The 17581-nt window shown below is 38.7% G+C and overlaps 1 protein-coding gene across 4 annotated transcripts in view; it reads left to right on the forward strand.

The window, feature by feature from the left end:
- LOC113053420 (disco-interacting protein 2 homolog A-like) overlaps window positions 1–17581 on the forward strand; it is a 104436-nt gene that overhangs the window by 673 nt on the left and 86182 nt on the right. The gene's annotated exons all lie outside the window — the stretch shown is intronic.

Here is a 17581-nt window from a genome sequence, read left to right on the forward strand (position 1 = left end):
ATGTTTTTACTACACTCCTTCTGTAGCCTACATATAAAAGCGGTGATGAAGATGATGATAGGTGCAATGCGGGTTCAGTGCTGTGTCAGCAGTGCTTCGGATCACAAAGACCATTCAATCCCTTTAAAAGCAATGCAGTACATCAGCCTGTCATATATTGGTTTAATCCAAACAAACTGCTTTTGGCAAACAAGCAGAAACATTCTGAGCATCATCCTGTTGGTCACGTTGTGTGTGTGTGAAGGAGCTGGAATAAATGCAAGACTTTTAGATTCATAGTTATGATTTTCAGGTTGTAGAACTGTATGGATTGTTCCAACAAGCGAAGCTGCTCAGTATTCACACTGTGCTGTCTGGCTATGGAAATTTCAGCAAGAACCACAGCATGCTTTGCATGTCATGCCCCTGCTGCAAATCTTCCCTAAACATGTCATTTGCTGATAGGAATATTGATTAAACATATATGTTCTTGTGTATAGCCTAAGTCATTTTTATCAATACATGGTCGCTACCATATTTCATCCTGACACACAGTGAATGATGAAAAAATCAAAGATCCATATTTATTACTTTTTGTATCCTTGACTTGTAACGAGCATCTTTAGTTATAAAAAATCAGATCATAGAGATAAAGCCGTCACGTCTTCATGTAATAACACATGTGCTGAACTGCAATGGTCCTGAAATCTTTTAAAGTGGAGCATGTCAGGAAGAGTTCAAGCTGAACTGGTTAGACCAACCATGTGCCGCTTTCATGACATCTTCCAGCACATCTGTGAGGGAAGAGAATGAGCCTATGATTTGATGACTGTTATTTTAATGAAATTCATACAATTACAGGGCTGTTTTAAAATGATCATTTTGTCAGAACCAATTATGGGCAGTACTCATCCACATGCTATTACACCTCTGATTAGCTCTTTTGAATAGTAGTTCATAAACATGGACAAAGTATTAAGCCGTTAACTGTCAAAAATCTGTGAGGTGCTCAAGTTCTGCCCCACATTTCATTTGATTAGCTCAGGGATGGCAGCACCAGACCTAGTTTCTTGCAGGCTGTGGGAAGTTTCACTGCTGTGGTGTTTTAAAAGGAGACTGCGAGTCCAAAATAGCAGCAGCTCATAAAGTACTGTTGACATACAGTGTCACCGCTGACAGCTCTCACTTCATACCAATATCACACATTTCCCAGTACCGCTTCCCAAAAAACCTACATTTATAAATTCAATATTTGCTTTGTTAAAAATGTAGCATATATCAAACACAAATAAAAGCAGCAGGGTCTCCGAAAACAGCTGGACCCCTGTCCGCTTCCTGTTTGCGTGTGCATAACTTCCTGTCCTGCACACTGTCCGATAGCCATTGTTCTCCGTTACCCTTTAACTGCTGACGTCACCAACTCAACAAGACCCTCAGAATCGGGCTTCTGAATAGTGTTTTGATATTTTCTGAATCTGAATTCATCGGTTCATTTCCCTGAAGGTAGAGTCTGAGGTGAAACAGGTTGTATTTGGGTTGCAGTTCTACATCAGAGGTTCAAATGTCATGTGCTACAAAAAGTTCTCAGTGTGTTAGCTCAAAAGATGTGTAGAGCGATGTTAGACGGAGGGAGTTTCTGCTTGTTATTCTTGGTTAGAGATCTTAATGGAGAGTCCCAGTTCAGGACTTAGTTAATCTGGCCCTGAGACCCCCGTCCCGAGGCCGTTTCTCTAGTCTTTTTGAGGTTTAAAATTGATTCAGCAAAGAAATCTCCACCAAATAGAGAATCGTGACGAGTAAAATGTGCCAAAATTTGCCACGATGAACTGTGAATGATGTAATCGAGTTTCCCTACACTCTCAAACTATATTTAGCATATTTTGCAGTAAACTTACAATACATTTTTATTTCCGTCATTTACAGTGCTGTAAATCAGATTGTCACTCTTCACCATTGTTAAAGTCATTAAGTCATTGTCTTTTTGTCAGATTTTCTAATCCTTTTTTTTGTTTTGCCTTTTTCAAAGTTTGTAATGTTGTAAATTCACCTCATAGCTGGCTACTTTGGATTATGCCTTATAACTTTTTAACAAAGGATTTTTTCAATCAAAAAGTGTTCAGAATGCTCTATAGTGATTTCCTGTGAACCAGTGGCTGGAGTTTGTATTTAGTTTTTCCTTTAATCAAATGCACTGATATTTGAGAATGTTTTGTGGGTATTGCTAAATTAGATATTATTTGCAGTAACCTGTATGTGTCTTGAAGCAGCCCTTAGTTGTCTAATTTTAGCATAGTTTCCAAACAATCACAACTTCCCTGACACTTTCTCTCAGAAACAGGTGTGATTTCAAGACACTTCTTTCAGTGATATTTGTCAGGAAATCCAGACATGTCATGTGTGGCATTCCTAAGAATTGCTTCCAACAGCTTAGAGTGAGAAATGAGTAGATATAATTGTTGGAGGGGCTCATCTTAGTGACCCAAGGTTGACCTCCAGAAGTTATTATCATGACTTTCTTGGTAAAGGTGCAGAGGTGTAAGGCTTTGATCAGGGAGCCATGCAGACGTGCCGAGCTGTTGACCTCGATATGGATCAGTGCTGGAGAGATGGGGCATAAAACAGTGCAAGAAGACAAATTGTGTACATTAACTCCTGCGGCTAGGCCCTGCTTGTCGCATTTCTTCATCGCTCACACCTCCAGTTTGTAGTGATGCCTCAAAAACACATTATAGCAAACATCTGTATAGTATTGCTCAACAGTAAAGAATTTGGTGCAACTGGGTTGAGTTTTGGCTTGGTTTTGTACTATTACTATTACTATGCACCTGTTAGATTCATTTGAGGCTGAATTCGTGCATACTGACCCTGTAGAGATTCTTAGATAACAATTTAGCTCAAGAAACACTATTCGCTATTAACTAGGTGCTTATTAGCATCATATTATTGGCTGTTCACTAGTCCTTCTAAAGCTTATATTTATACCTTATTCTGCCTGACCATATTCTAGATCCCTTAAACTACTAACTTAGGCTACTTAATATCAGTAAGATGCAAATTAGGAGTTTACTAAGAGAAACTCTGTTACCAGTTTTTTTTATTTTTTTTAAATTACACATTTTCAAGAATATGGGTTTTGTTTAAGTTAGCAATGCAAATCATGAATTGATTTAGGATGCAGGATAAATAAACCTCAGAAAGAATACATCCATGCATGGTAACGTACCAAATGTGAATGCTGAAACTTTTATTTATTTAGCAGGAAACTTTTCAGCCCTAGTCTATATAGCTGTTTGTAATTGCTGGTTTGAGGGTTTGTTAGTCCTACTTTGTCCCTGGGCAGCAACGTCAAAGTCATTTTCCCGTCTTGTTGCCATATTTGTGGTCTGAGCAAGTGTGTTCGGTGGGTTTCTTCCAGGAACACAGCACTGAGTAAGGAGTGTGGGACTGTGATTAGACTGCACAAGCACTAACTCTGGCTCTGGATGTGTCTCACTCCAGGGTTTCTGCGTTTGAGGGGGTTTCTGTGGTCTTTTGATGGAGCTTTCATTAGTGTGAGGCCAGGATAGAAGTAAGAGTTTGTCTGGAGGTTTCCTCAGGCAGATAGTAAGACATGTAAAACCACTGTGAAACACCATACTGAGAATGACAGGCTAGGGTTCAAGCAGAGGCAGCGGTGAGAAATGAGACATGAGACTTTACTTTGACTTAAAGCTGCAGTAGGTAACTTTTGTAAATATATATTTTTTTACATATTTGTTAAACCTGTCATTATGTCCTGACAGTAGAATATGAGACAGATAATCTGTGAAAAAATCCAGCTCCTCTGGCTCCTCCCAGTGTCCTATTGCCATTTGCAGAAAATCCATCGCTCCCGGTAAGAAACAACCAATCAGAGCTGCGGTCCGTAACTTTGTTTGTGTTCAAAATGTAGAAAAATGTATATAATAAGCGAGTACACCATGAATCCATTTTCCAAACCGTGTTTTTAGCTTGTCCTGAATCACTAGGGTGCACCTATAATAAGTGTTTATATTCGGACTATTTTAGATTGCTTCGGGGATACCGCGGCGGAGTAACCCAGTACCTTTGTGATTCTTCATAGACATAAACAGAGAGAAGTAGTTCCGGCTACGATGTTCTTCCGCAAGCCGCAAGCAGTTCTGTTTATTAACCGCTAGAGCGTCAAAAGTTACCTACCACAGCTTTAACTCTTTTCACTCAGAATTTGCTCAATTTCAGAAACAGTTAAGAAGCTGAGAATTAAAAATTGAATTTTGTAGTAGAAAGGCTGAGATAATATTTTCTTGTAAAACAAGATCCAATAATCTCCAATATTGTTTTATTGACAATATTTTTTTCACAGTGTATGTTGTCTGTAATTGCTGTGGGAAATAAAACTTGATAAAAGACCATGAAATACTCAACTTTTATACTAGTCAACACAATATTGCACTTAGTGGAGGTTAAATTTGGTTTGTGAATTCCAAGTTTAATTTCCTGGACTCTTTAAGGTTGGCAGTGCGCCTGAGGGGAACTTTCTTCCCTGTGCTCCAGTCAGATTACTGGATTGGGATGATAAGGTCAGGTCACTCTTGGACTGCTATTGTCTGTGGCCGGGCTCACATGAGTCAACATTTCTGCAGCGTGTAATCATAGCACACAAGTCAGAAACACACCACTCCAGCGTAACTCTTGGAATGTGCCCTTTTTGGAAGGTACCTAAAAAGAAATGCATTTCTAGGAAAGTGAATAGAGCTACATGAATTATAGGAAAATTTGTTGGGAAATAAGAAACACTTTATTCTGTAGGATTTTTTTATCAATCACAATTTGCATATAATATACTGTATATACACACAAACACACACATACACTGACATTATTGGAGTGCATTTTACTAGAAAATACTATTTCAATCTTTTTACTTCAAAATGTTTATTTTGTTTAGTTCATGTTTTTTTCAATGCTTTACTTGCTCTATTTATGCCATTTTTACTAAATTGCTCTCCGTTTATGAGTATCAAACTTAAATGGTTTCAGAGGGAATCCTTTCAATTTTTTTCAGTTACTAATACATTTCCACTATCAAAAGTTGCCAACATGAGCTAACAAAGAACACGTGTAGTTTTTAACTACCATTACAATAAATACTGTAAAAATATATTGGTGATTTTTGCTACTACATGTTAACAAAGAGACTATTGTGTAAAGTTGCATCAATAAAGCTGTTTATAAGATACTTGGAAGATGATAGAAGTGATAGAATTAGTTTTGCGGGTGCATGATTATTAATGATTAACAAAAAAAACAATGTTTGTAAACAAGTTTTATCATGCAGTGTAGGAACTCTGACACATTACAATATGTTTAAAAAGTTTGTCTTTTGACACCCATCACTTTAATAAATGAAAATGATTAATAACCACTCTTAAATCCAAATGCTCAAATAAAAAAATAAAATACTAAAGTGATTGTAAGATTGACTAGCATTAAATTGTTTCCTAGATTTCTTATCTTAAACCATGTGCTGACCGCAGAAGGGAAAAGAAAGCTTGTCCTTGGCTGCTGACTTGCACCCAAACAGTATCCCAGCTTTATAAACTCTAATGTGATAGCTTTGGCCATCTCATGCGAGATACGCAAGGCTTTTGCCTGCGGCTGTGGAGAATAGATTTTCTGAGGGGGTCATACATTTTTTAAGCTTGTGCCTGAAAGCATGGGAAGGCTTCAGAGTGTTATGCGTACACTGTGCTGCTGTATAGGTGTGTGTGTGTGTGTCTGGGTTTGTTGTTTTATAGGCCATGTTCTGTTTGTTGAAACGAGTCTCTTCTCTTTCAAAGGCTCAACATCCCGCTGCATGTCATGCTTGGTCACCGACGGCTAGGTTTCAAACACTGATGTTTATTTTTTGCTAAATTTCTTTCGTTTCATGCTATAAGATTAAATATCACTAATTAATCAACTGTACTATGGTAAAGCAATATGTTATTTCATTTCACTTCAACCTATCGCTAGCACTGTTCTTTTTTTGGGCTAGTCATGTTTTATTTACCAATGTTTCTGTTAGCACAGTCTACAGCTCAGACTAATGGAGTCACTCAGCACATTTAGGGGCAGTGATCTCTTTCTAAAAACCTTTTGTTTGGACAGTTACCAAATGGATTGCGTTGGTTTATCACCATTTTCACATCATTTGCAGCTACATGACATCCTTGTGTTAGCAAACATTCCATTTAGAATGTACTAATTTGTGCTGTGCTTTCCTCGTAATATCAAAATAAACATACGACAGAAAAAGGCAGTGGTGAGAAAGCAGCAGTTAAGAAAGTATCTGATCATAGTGATATGGATATGTTTGTACCAGATTAACAGGTCAGTGCTCCAATCAAGTTACGTCTTGTTTAATTATACAACTCTTTATACTGTAGATTTGATTTTTTATTTTTATTTTTTATTTTTTTGCAGTAGTAAATATGAAAGGTGTCAGTGTCACTTATTTTTTTCAGTTTCTACTATAAAGCAGTCCTTCAGTGTGATCATGTTTTTACTTGCGTATGTCTGAATTTGATGGGTTGAACAGAAGAAATGAAGCACAGAAGATTTTAATTTCACAGAAGGCGGAGCCCCATAGCCACACCTACCTCATTTACTACAGACCAATGGTAGTTTGAAGGTTTAATAATCGGAGTCGACCATTTTAGAAAGTTTGCTTTGGCAAGCTTTTTCAAACCCTGAAACACTACTTTGTTTTAATCTGATTTTGTTCGAAGATGTCACACCACTTTGTTCTCTGATTTCGCTTGAACATAGCTGGGCCTTTACATTAGCATGTTGCTAGGCTACAACTCCATATGTACAAAAAAAAAAATCATGCAATTAATTCTAAACTTAACTCCAATAAAGTGTTAGATGAAAAAAAGAGCCTCCACATTTCCATTGTCACTAATGTGATGCATGAAGCAAAGCTTACTTAGAGGCAAATTTCAGAGCACACAGAGCTTGTGTGTGTGTGTCACTGCTGTATATTAATTATCAGTCATCTCTTTAACTCTTTAACAAATATTCTCTGGCTTGTTGTGTTTTCATCATACAGCCACTCTCTCAAGAGGTATTTAGTGCTTGCAGAGCTCTTGAAGAAGGACTGAGGCGGTGTGTTTGGTAGTGGATTGATTTATTTCTGGCAGGAGTCCTGGCCGTGTGATTGAAAGCCCTTGAGCTGATTGCTAGTGCACATTTTAATTTCACTCCCAGGATCCTGTGCTGGCTTTTAGCTTACATCTGCTGTCAGATCACAGGGGTCTAGGGTGAGATTGAACAAGTGTTTTAATAATAAATTCATTTGATCCCAAGACTACATAAAACATGTTAAACTACATAAAACATGTTTTTGCCAAGATCCAAATGTGCAAAATAAGGATGGTTGGCTTTTCATCTATAAAGTTTACATCTTTTCATCTATAAAGTTTACATCCAGAGATTCAAGAGTATTTTATGGTCTATCTATCATTGTGATATTTTAATTGTACATTATTCTATGCAATAATTCACATTTAAAATCTCAACAATCAAAACCATAATTTTAACTGTATTATGTTTACATAAAGTCTTTTTTTTTGCATTGCATTAAGGATGCATTCATCAAATAATATCAGAATATCATAATGCAAAGCAAAGCTTATTAGTATTTTTTTAACCAAAATACAATCTATAAATGAAATTCACCCTTAAATGTTCCAGGTGTGTTTTGATTTTTGAGGCTGTGTGATAACAATAAAGCGCTGTATGAATGGAGTTTTTGAGAGGCACAGAGAGCATGTGATGGGGTGCTGCCGTACCTGCTGTGTTTACGTCAGTGGCAGTGCCACGAGGAAATGAGCAGCGTTTGATCTCAGCAGAGGCAGACACCAGTGATTGTCCACTGTCCAGAATCCCTCACTGCCTCCATCTGTCTGCTTTAGCCCCTCAGCTGGGTACAAAAAATCATTTGGTGAACTCTCATTGGCCCACAGAACACCAATCACACCTAAACCATCCTGGAGCGGAGGAACGGGACTCTGTAAACCCCAATGAGAATCACAGAAAGAGCAACAGAGACAGACGTGATATATCGCCCTCCGAAGTGTCCTTTGGAGTGAAAACAATCATGGCCGCCATATTGAAGGGTCGTTCCATACCCGAAGTGCTCAAAAACTGGCCTCTTCAAAGGGCCCTTCGGAATGAAGGATTTCGAAGGGTACAACGTATGGACACTTCAGGTTCCCATGATCCTTTGCGCAGATTCTTTGCAAGATGTGGGCACGAGATAAATGGTAATTCAATAAATAGTTGTTTGGTCCCCTACACCCTTCAACCATTCAAAGCTCTCACTTCATAGGGCAAGCTCTCAGGGATTAGAGCATAGGGATGAGAACTTCTGAATGGAACGCAGGGCAGATTAGGTCTGGCCAGAGGTGTCAAGTAACGAAGTACAAATACTTTGTTACCTTACTTAAGTAGAAATTTTGGGTATCTATACTTTACTTGACTGTGCGATTTTCATCGGATTTTGAGCCGAATTCTGACACATGCAACTCTTTTTCTGGTCGGGCTGATTTTCAGCATTGTCATGCGATGTTGGTCGTGATAAACGAGAGGCTATTAACCTCTCCTGACTGGCACACAGCACACAGAATTGCGCATATCACCAAAGAAGTGTTTATCCCGGGGAAAGCTTGTTTATTCTGAAACAGCCACAAACATCCGGGTTCTGAGGGATCTTACGTGTTGATTACCCACGTATGATGTGAGCAGTCAAATCGCAACTCGAAGATCGGACCGTACAGTGAGCACATAAAAATCGTGAGCTTTGGCTTTACATGCGATCTACTCATACAGTGTGAGTTGCTACCTTGCCGAAATCGCACAGAAATCACACTGTGTATGCCCGGCTTAATTATTTTTCTATATTTTGCTGAAGTGTGTCAGTGGAAAATATCAGTTTACATTTCAAAACATTCATTTTGCCGTTGTCAGACTGCTTGTGCATTCAAAATCGCACTAGATTATTATTAAAATTAATGGCAAACTGATATTTCCTTCAGACACACTACAACAAAACATATAAATAACTGTCTCAAAACCCTTTATTGGGGTGAAAATGCTAATGTGCCTAAGACTTCTGCACAGTACTGTACTTTACAAACGACATTGTTGCTACTTTATAAAGAATGACCATACAGTAATTCACAGAACTGATTAAAGACAGTGACAGACAGCACTAAACTAAATATCAGAATGATTGACAGAGATACAGTAGAAACATTATGTGTGGTTTTGTATTAAATAAAAAATGTGAAATACATTTATTAGCCTTAGAGTAAGGGAAGCACAACTTGAAAAATGAGAGCATCCAAGGTGAAAGCTATGGATTTATAAAAAATATTAGTAATGTTCTTTAAAGTTATATATATATATTTTTTTTTTTGTTGTGGCTCTTTTTTTTTTTAGTATCGATTCAGGCACCGGTACCATTTTAAAAGTATCGAAAAGGCACTGGACCCTACTTAGAAGTTATTATTTCTCACTGGCTCATTTACCAAATGGGTGCTTTCTCTTCTTCCTCCACAAACTAAGCTTCTGTAGGTAGCTCGGTAGCGAGACGTTTTAATAAATTATCGTTTGCGATTGGCAACGCGATTGACAATGTTGTGATAAGTAGACTATACCAACTTTGTAACTCGTTACACCCCCCCAACCCCCCCGACCCACACACTGGTCATAGCAGATGTACCGAATACAGGAAGGTATCAGTCAAGAATGTATCAGGAGTATGAGTAATTTTTCATTTTTAGTTTTTGATTAATCGCTTGGATTAATCATTCATTTTGACAGAACTATAATGTTTATTGTATATAGATAACCATACAAGAGTAATTGTTACTAAGCCTGCACTAATGTTCTTGTCCATTGCCCTCACAGATTCCTGCAGCTAAGCTTGGATGTACATTTACATTCCATTAAAGGTTATTGATGACATGCCACTGAAGTTTGACTTTTTGCACCATAACAATACTTCTAGGCAACTAGTCATCATATATCTAGCTCTTTAATGTATTTGCATTTTCAATGGGCATATATGCGGCTGAAACATGTAGTCTAGTGCATCCCAAATTTTTCAACATGAAAGAAAAATGTTTTTTTTTTAAGGGGGTGGGGTAGAGCACAATAGGCCACTGTGGTGAGGCCTAAGCTTTTGTTCTTGATGGAATTTTTTTTCCTTACATTAGTTTTACTTTTATACTTTAAGTAGTTTTGAAACCAGTACTTTTACACTTTTACTTGAGTAAAAAGCTTGAGTTTATACTTCAACTTCTACAAAAGTCTTTTTAAACCCTAGTATCTATACTTGTACTTGAGTAATGAATGTGAATACTTTTGACACCAGTGAATCTGGCAGGAATTGTTGGTGGATGGAATGAATAACCAGTGCTCTTGCCACCTTCAATACCATGACTGAGGTGAGACCCTTGAGCAAGACACTGAGCCTCTGCCCACTGCTCCGGGTGTGTGTTCACTGCTGTGTGTATGCACTTGGATGGGTTAAATGCAGAGCACAAATTCTGAGTATCGGTCAACATACTTGACCACATGACACTTCACTTCAGTTTACTATAAGATTAAAAATTTGTTGGAGTTAAACAAGCTGATAATGTTACACTTAGTAGCACAAAGCATCCCATAGAATGAAACTTAATATATCTGCCTTACCTGATCTGAAATAATAGATACATTTTATATCTCTATATATATTGCAACATACAATACTTTTTTTTCAAAGATACTTTTTTTTTTTTCAAATAATCTCATTAGTTTCTCTTAGACAGCAATGAGACTTTGCTAACATCTCCAATTTCTCAACTTTGTCTTGCAAGAACAAGACCTAGCTAATCTCACATTAACAAAGTGATGACTACGGATGGGTCGAAAAGTCGATCGGCTTTCCTAATTGACTGACTAGTGAATTAGTAGACCATCATGATCCAATCGTAGTCATCTTTTTGTTTCCAGTGTCCCCAAGTGTCCTTTTGTAGTGTTTCATAACTCCTGTCAAATTCATGATTGGGCCATACTGTAGGTGGCTAAAGCCCATGTTTTTTCTGGACAGCAGTCAAGGAGGGTTTTTTCAAGCCAGACCCATGCTTCAATCTGGCCACTCATCTCCAGTGTGGCCTGCACTAATATAAAACACATGATCTGATCCAGTCAACTAAAGACAATCACCTGACATCGGCTTATTGAGGTCTATAAATCCTGTATTTGTTTTCAGGAAAAAGCCTGGATTTTTTGAGAGAAAACGTTTGTTATGAACAGTGACACATGACCATAACCAAATGAATGGTGGAGATGCTTGGCTCTCCGCTCCTTTCACAGTTTATGGGTAAATATTATGCGTAATTGAGGAATGCCCATGTGACTTTGTGTCAGAGGTCAGCGTGGCAGATCCTTGGAGAATTTCACAGATCAATGTGTCCAAAGCCTTTGGAAGTCTATGCTGTATGGACATATGCCTGATTGATTGGTTTTCCTTCATCTCATTAAAGACGAACAAAGCATTACTGCTATTAGATCAAAGTGGCACAAAGGGTTAAAATTGGCATGTTTCTTTATAATAGCTGTGTGAGTCTAATCCTGAGCTGAACTGCTGGGATGCATGAAAAATGTCTCCATGTGAGAAATTTCTGGGTGGATGGCCAGCACTCAGCAGGCACAGGGGGCTTTTGTGTCCGAGCTCTTTTCACTGCCCACAAAGAAAATCCATTATCACACTAGTGGTGCAACATGGCTGGACTCGTGTCTAAATTCAGCTGTGTATTTCTGAGGTCTTACTCTCGTCTCGTATCTGAGTACACAGTGTCTGAATCTGTGTGTCCTCGGAAGTTTGCCTTGAATTCATAACATTCTCATTCTGATTAATGAGTAAAAACACCTCTCATTTCCTGGCACAAGCCCTGTTTTGACGAGGTTTGATTAGACATGGGAAGCGCTTTGAATTGCTCTTTCCAGCACAATGCAAAGGTAACTTTGTGTTGCATGAACTGGGACATCTCTGCTGGTTCTCAATAATTAACAGTCAATTTACATGGCCAGAATTCCTTTCTTTCCACATATATAGTTGATTCAGATGTAGAAATAAAACCCAGCCCCTCATTTGAAAAAGCATAATTTTATTTACATATGTCTGATTTCGGCTGAAATGGAAAGTGGATGGAAAGCAGTTTAGTTTCATACAGAATAACTTTACCATTGTTACATCAGTTTATCATATAGTTACATAAATGCCTGGAGGATAATGCAAATGTACTGAAAACAAACATATACAGACATAATGTTAAAACTAATACATAGGGTCTATCTGAGGTCTATCTCTGAAGGGTTAGACTGGGCGGAGGGCTCACGGTAAACAAATAGGCAGAAAATCCAAGGAATGTGTCCCGTCCAATCAGCTTCTTAGAGAAGCCAGCCAAAGTCCTCTCTTATTAGCAGGGCACGAGAGCAGAAGATTGTCTAGCTCTGAAGTTTTCAAAGAGCAATGGCAAGTTTTCTTCCTGCAGTGTCCCTGTTTAACAGCGCTTGAAGGAAAGAGGATGAAAGCACAGCCATGACCTTAGTGCTGTTTGAGTTTGAGGCCAGCGTGCAGAACAGAAAAACTCGGTTTGGCAATAGCATTTCGCATACCAGAGAGAAATATTGAATGTTCTTCATCTTCCCTGGAGAGACTGGAGCCAGAGGCCCTTTTTGCTTTATAAACCAAATGTGCTGTCCTCAGGATAAAGATCCAGACTGTGTTGAGGGATCTAGAATCCCTGGGTGTTGGGATAATGAATCAAGGGATGAGAAAATAGATGTGTGTTAAAAAGAAGAGGAGAGAGATAGAAGTTCATGTTAGATGACTAGCCAAAAGCTTGCTAAAGTAATTGTGGGCAAAGCCATTCAGCTTAATAACTGTGAATATTTTATTTATTAAGGCAGCAAGTCCATTTTAGGTTTACTTTAGGACAACATGAACTCAAAATCGAATCAAATTTCTTTTTTTTTTTTGTTGCACCAAATATATGTTTTCACACCACATGCTAAAAGGTTTTCTCCTGCTGTCAGCCTCTAGATTCACCCGTCAGAGAGTCTCAGGCCTGTGGCATGTGCTGGCCCCAGACGTCCATTACTGTGCAACATCCATCTGGCAGCGTTTTCTCCACTTTAAAACACTGAACTTTACTTTGGTGCTCACACGGGACACACAGGTTCTGATCCCATTTCTTATCCCAGCCCTGCAATTTGCTGTCTTCTACTGTCTCTTTAATAATAAGTGGCAAAACCCCACGTAGACTGAATCGCACCAACTGGAGCCTCTGTCCTTTGTGTGATTAGTAGTTTGAGGGTTTTGTCTTGCTGTCTGTCTCTGTTTCAGTCTCTATCTGTGCCATTTCCTCCACCAGTATCTCATCCTCTGCTGGCTGTGGTAAGAATGTTGACTGTTGTGGTCGGATACTGTCAGGAGCGGTTAAGTCTGGCTTAAAGAGCCTTATGAAGTGAAGACTGATATCTCTCCAACCTCACACTCGATGGTCCAGTCATTTGTGTATATGATATATCTGTATGTGGAGTGCATATTATATCAACATATTATATTGAAATATTAACAGAAATTGTGAATTTTCCTGGCACGGCCCTTTTAAGGCATTGTATAAACGTATTGAGCTAGTTATAGTCTGCTCTGCTTTATCAAACATTTGCAAAACTAACTGTGTGCTTTCTTTGAGGGCTTGGTCATGTAATCAACGAGTGGTTTCAGTGTGTGTATGCTTTATGCTGAGTTCTCTTGAGGTTATCGCAAGCTTTTCCAAGTTGAATCCATAAAGTGAGTATTTGCAGCATTCCTCAATGCTGTATATCAGAGACAGTTCTGGAAGCAAACAGCTCTGCGGTCCTGTCAGAGCCCCCCAGCTGCACTACCTTTCACGCATGGCGGTCTCTGGCTCAGCCGGAGAAGATTTGTTGTGCTGCGTGTTTCTACGAGGGCAGCCCAGAACACTGAAAGCGTGCCTGATGGGCCTGCAGCCAAAACGCAGGGTGACGCAGTGTTACAGGAGGACAGGCTCACCTCTGCAGCCGTCCTCTCCTTTTCTCTTTCTCAGGAACAGCTGCTGCAATGTAGAGGAAACAGTCCATGAAAGGCCCTCCTGCACCACCAAACTGCCCTAGTGCATTCTGGGAGATTTAGACATCTGCTTAGTTATTCATCCCCAGGTCTTTACCATCTAGGGTGTATATATATATCTCACTCTCAGATCTGAAATCTCAGGATAGTTAGTCTCTCTTCAGAGTGTAAAAAAGTCTTAGAGGAAGGTTTTGAAAGAACAGGGTTTCTTTAGACAACAAAACCTGCTTTACTTGAACTACGAAAAAGAGCATCCAAGATTTTATGGCTGAATTGCATGCATGATAATTAGCTGCTAAACAATCTTATTAAAAAATTATCCAAGATGGCGAGTTTAGGCCCAGACACATCGAACCGATATAAACAAGCATCAGCAAAAGCTGATGGTAGTGATCCAGGTAACAAGTTCAGGTTATAAAAAAGTTGTGGGAACATTGTTTTGAAATTATTAGAATGTTATTTAAAAATTAAAAAAAAAAACATCTTAGATTATTCATCAAGCTCAAATAACATCAAAAGGACATTTCGAGACTGTTGATCTTAGTTTATCAAAACGTTAGCATTATGGAAACGTATATGAAATATTGCTAAGTTTATAAGAACATTGCATAAACATTACTTTAAAAAAGGTTTGACTAACATTTTAATAACTTTTAATTAACGTTAGTGGATGCTGTAAGAACGTTCCCAGTTGGTTCCTGGGTGGAACACACTACAAAAAATTAGGCCGACAGACACTGAACAATGGCTCGACACTGGCCTAAGGCTGACAGTAAAAAGTTTAAGGAATTAACAAAAAATGGGCAATTTTAGCCAATACTTTCATTGGTAAAACAGTCCACGTTACATCAGTGGCCCAGCTTCACTTTTGCGATGCTAAGGGAATACAAAAATGTAAAAACTTAATCAACAATTCTTCTCCCTCGAGTCACGTCTTCTGCCCTTTCTAGAGAGTACCCGAGAACGTATTTGATGTAATCAGCGCTGTTTATGTTCAGGGGGAAAGTTTGCGCATGAACGTAATCTGCAAAATAAGCATTGTTTACACTTAGGGGAAAGCATGTGTATGCATTGTAATACTCTCTAAAATGGCGCTAGACGTAACAGTTTCAGTTAAGATCAGTTGATTATGAGGTTCCATTTAAGTTGGTTGCTGCCATAAGGCATGCTTGCATTAGAGAAAGTTTGACAAAATCGGTCCACAGCTTACACAGAAGTCACTTTTTGTTGGGTAAACACAACTGGAACAGAGCTGTTGTATTTTGGATGCTTTTGTCCTCACCAGGCTGCACAACAAGCTTAACCAGTAGAACTTCTTTGGTCTACCATCTTTAATTATAACATGTTGTTGGTCAACTAGCTTCACCAGTTAAGTTTTAAAGGAAACTAAGCAGATCTTTTCAACTGGGTGCATGTTATAGAGTTGTGTGTTACTCTGTTTAAATTTCTGTGGCATATGCTAGTTAGCTAGTAGTCAGCATTATTTAGGGATACAGGAAGTGACAGAGTGCAGTGACTCAGTGCAGTGCTTTTGGTTAGTTTTGATTCACTGATCTTTGTCTGGCCACTGTATGTGTGTATTGATGTGATTCGTCCTCCCAGTGTATATGTCAGCTGATAAGCGTGAAATGAGCCCGATGCACATGTCACGTGTGTTTGTGTGTGTATGTGTGACCGCTCATCACAAACCTGCTGTCCTCTGCTTCTCTCTGTAATTGTGTATTGATCTGGAAGTCTCTTGCAGTCATCTTGCTTTTGCGGTGGAACAAAACACACACCACACTTAATCTTAGTGGTTACTGCAATTCATATACCAGCCAAGTGGACAAAAACATGTTAGAAGAAAATGTGAGAGATGTTTGCCTGTGAAAAGCATACCATCGTTACAATAGAGTGCTATGCTATTTCTAAAGTATTCTGAGTAATTTGTGTGTGTGTGTGTATTGTTATATGGTTTCTAGGTGGTTACTTGCCAAAGTTACTCCTAGGTATATATGAAATTCTGACATGGGATCCTCTATCAGGATTTGTCTGATACGGCTTAAAAAGTAGGAGGACACCTCATCTACACACATGATTTGAGATATCATTCAAAACAATGTATTTTTTAGTTTGGGATTACTTTTAAAATCCCTAACCTTAAGTATGAGCTACAGTGGCAGTTGTGCTAACGTTAGCAAGCGCTCCTAATGGCAGAAAAATTCAGAGCCTTTCAGCTGAGCTCGCACAGTTGACTTCTTCACACAAATGCATAAATGAGGGGCAGGGTTAACTGCTGCTCTGACTGTTGACCTCTGTCCAGGGTCACCATGTTGCCTTTGGCCCTCAGAGACCCTCTGAGAAAGCTATCTGACTCAGTCTTATGGATTCAGTCACTCATTCTGCCACTTCCCTGTGCTAACTGACCCTCCCACAATGCTTTATTTTGGAGTCTGTTATTTTAAGTGTTCTGATTTCCTCTCTGGGCCTGTGCTTGTTCTGGCTTTGCTTTCTTCAAGTCCAGAGCCTGGTTAAGTAGAATAACAGACCAAACCCAGCTACCTCAGCAAAATATTAACCAGTTTATTTTTGCAAAGAGTATCCTGTCAGTTTGAGGTGAACTGTAGCACTGAGCTTGGTGAAAAAAAAAAAAGCTATTTTAACAGACAGTTAAAGCGTTGGTTTGACACAAACTCCTCTTGTTGCAATGACAATGTTCCATTTTATCCTCATAACAGAAAAGGCATACTTGAAAGGAAATTTGAAAGGCTAATGTCCAGGGTACTGAAGTTTCCCTACATTATTTTTTAATAGTATTCATAATAATCAAAGCTTACAAAAGGCAATGACCTGTGTTTGGTGACAACATGAAGCTACAACTCTTCATCATTTGGTAAAACTCATCAGTAATGTGATGTTGTAAGCCTCTCTGATTGTGTTACTGAGAGAACTCGACAGTAATGACCCCCTATTAGATTTCATCTCGCTGTTAATGCAATTAAAGTGTAGTGTGATCCGGGGTTCACTTTTAGCGCTGGGCGTAGCTGGAATGCTCAGAATTGGAAAAAGCCCTAAAGGTTCCTTGTAATTCAATAGGAACGGAACGTTTGCTTTTATTTCATGTTAAAGATGAAATTTATGGAGCACACACAGAAATAAAACTCGTTGGTTCTTGAGCCAAACACACCTCAGTGGGCTGGAATGCCCAGAATGAGTGGATAAACAAAGCCAGGTTCACATTCATACTCGCAGGCTTTGGCATTGAGGGAGATTTATGCTACAGTTTTTTGAAACAATGTTTTGTTGCACCTCCTGTTAAAAGGTTTGGTGTCTATAAGATAATTTAATGTTCTTGTAATAAGTCTCTTATGCTCTTATGCTAGTTATCTTGATTTTAACCTGAAGAGCTGCACATTACAAGGGATCTAC

This window comes from Carassius auratus, chromosome 34 (assembly GCF_003368295.1).
Source record: "Carassius auratus strain Wakin chromosome 34, ASM336829v1, whole genome shotgun sequence".
NCBI classification, from domain to species: Eukaryota; Metazoa; Chordata; class Actinopteri; order Cypriniformes; family Cyprinidae; genus Carassius; species Carassius auratus.